Below are 2,747 nucleotides of genomic sequence, written 5' to 3'. Positions count from 1 at the left end.
CATTTTAAATCAAAGTAGAACTATTAGAATAGAAACCGTAGTTAAGTAATTTTGGAATCGGCGATCCTGAGGATCGATTGACTTAGTCTTTTGTAGACTTTGTCAATTGATCCAGGCGGGATAAAATTTTTGTCCTGTGGAGTTCTACGCTTCTCGGAGCGGGTAGAATTCGGAACATAAGACGGAAATCCAGAACGCCAACAAGAACTAGCTACCCAAGGACATTCTTATACTTAGTTATTTAGCACAAATACCAAGTAAGTATAATAATAAAAAATTATACCTTTATTAATAATAGAATATGATACAAAAGTCCTTAGTTAGTTATCTCATAATTGGCTCTAGGGTTACTACTAACAATTCACTAGATTGAACTTCAGGCGGTGGCAGCAGAAGATGTTCTTCTACCTGACTACACTGAATCTGGTTCGGTTCTTGATCGAGAAACCTCCCAAGCTAGCTGAGGATATGACTGATGTCTAGACCATTAGTGCAGTGGTGGCATGGACTCATTTTGAGTTCCTATTCTAAAACTACATCCTCAATTGTCTTGCTGACTCACTATACGCTATGTATAGCTCGAAGAGAATGGCTAAAGAGTTGTGAAAGTCCCTGGACATGAAGTACAAAATGGAGGATGCAAGGGCTAAGAAGTTCATCGTGGGTCAATTCTTGGACTACAAGATGGTTGACTCCAAGATGGTGATCAACCAAGTCCTAGTGCTTTAGGTGATTCTGTATGAGATTCACTCGGAAAGTATGATACTGAGTGAAACCTTCTAGGTGTCAGCCATCATTGAGAAGTTGCCTCCTAGTTAGAAGGATTTCAAGAACTATCTGAAGCATAAGCAGAAGGAGATAAACTTGAAGAAACTCATTGTTAGACTTCGAACTGAGAAAGACAATAAGAGATCAGAGAGAAAGATGTTCTCTCAAGCTACTGTGAAAGCCAATGTGGTCAAGCACAGTTAAAGCTCGAAATGGAAGAATCCCAAATCTTCCAAGGTGGGATCCAGAGGAGGCATCAACAAGAAGAAATTCTCTGAAAAGTACTTCAATTATAACCGGTGCAATACAATTCATAAATCTTCGGAGTATAGAAAGTCAAAGAAGAAGCTGTTGGGATCATCCCAGTGCAATGCGTGTATTTACATATTTCGTAACAGTGCACAGCAGAAATAACATAATAATTAACAAGAAATTATTACAATACACACATGCAAATACAAGATATAACAGGTACAAGGCATGACTGAAAATTAAAATTTTACAGAATAGTAAACATTATACACGTACTTTATTGATGATGTTAAGCGAACTTGGCATCAATCGAGCGGTCCTTGTCGAAGTTCCACCTCTACTGATGATCCACGCTAAGTTCTCGTTTGGACGACTTTCGAAACCACGAGTCGCGTCATAGTCTTCGGTACTAGCCGATGATTGATAACGATAGATTCAAGAGAAAATTAAATTTCAGAAAACGCAACAATGTTTGTCGCGATCATTTTTCGTGGCTTTTTAACTATCACTGGCAATCGTATTTCCGGTGTAGTTTTCGGTGGTCAAATTTTGATCGCCTATTTAGAGAAAATTGTTGGAACCTTTCCGACATTGATGGAATATTCTTCGAAAGATTCGTAAGTTTTTGTAGAGATGGTTGATGGTCGTCAGACAACCGGGATTGATTAGCAGCAACTCCGATATTGATGTGGCAATGGCTTCGGTAGTGAAATTCCATGAGCAACCCAAGGGTCCAGCAGCCTCAGCTTCTTCGACTGTGATAGAGAAATTTGGTGGTGTTCCGACGGTGGCAACAACCTAATCAAGCAACGATGGTGGTAGAACAAGTAGAGAAGAGGAGAAGGCTGGCTGCTAGGGTTTTGGAGTTCTTCGGCTTCTCCTCTGGTGAAGATGCTCTACGGTGAATGGCGGCGGGCAAAACAAGCCCTAAACGGGCGTCGGTGGTGGCAACGAACAGAGAGGAGAAGGGGAAAGGGAAGCTAGGGTTTTCGACTTCGATACTGGCTCCCTTCGATGCCTTGCTCCTTTTAACCATGGCCAGCCATGAGTAGGATAAAGCCACACGTGATCTCGAAGGAAGTCATGTGGGTGGCGCTCTCATAGAACATGATCGTAATCGGGATGAAGGAGACCGAGGCACACTTAGGGTTACACTGGTGCTTCTTCTTTTTGCTTACGGCTCTCCCTCTACCCTCTACACCTTTTATACGCGATCTCCACGAGTTTATTAGCGCCAGAACCGAAATTGCTGAAGACGTCGTCTCGTAGTTCTGATGGACGTAAACACCGTGAGAAGCAGTCGGGTGCGCATGTATGTTGCGCGCGTTGAACCAAGCAAAAGGGTGGCCGAGCGACTGAATCAGAAGGATTAAAACCAGCTTGAACCAGACTGGTATCTAGGGTTTACTATAGTAAATCGGTTCAATTTTAGTTCACTTAGTTTAATAACCAAACAATCTTCGATTTGATCCAAACTAATTTTGTTCAATTCATCTTTGTAAGATGAATCCTCTCATCTCTTTTATTTTGCTAAAATATTTTCCATTATAAACCAAACCAAGTTGGTTCAATTTAGTTTAAAATCGAATCATTTGGTTCAAAAATCAAACGACCTCCGATTGAACAAAATCAATTTTATTTATTTCTTCTTCATAAGACGAACTCTATTATTTTATCTTTTGTCCAGTCTAACTAGACTTTATTTCTCTTGTTTTGAGAATCTAATT

Source organism: Curcuma longa, chromosome 10, assembly GCF_044706935.1.
Source record: "Curcuma longa cultivar G26 ecotype Majalengka, Jawa Barat chromosome 10, ITB_CL_G26_1.1, whole genome shotgun sequence".
Classification (NCBI taxonomy): domain Eukaryota; kingdom Viridiplantae; phylum Streptophyta; class Magnoliopsida; order Zingiberales; family Zingiberaceae; genus Curcuma; species Curcuma longa.
The sequence above is the reverse complement of the archived record's forward strand: the minus strand, read 5'-3'. Positions refer to the sequence as shown.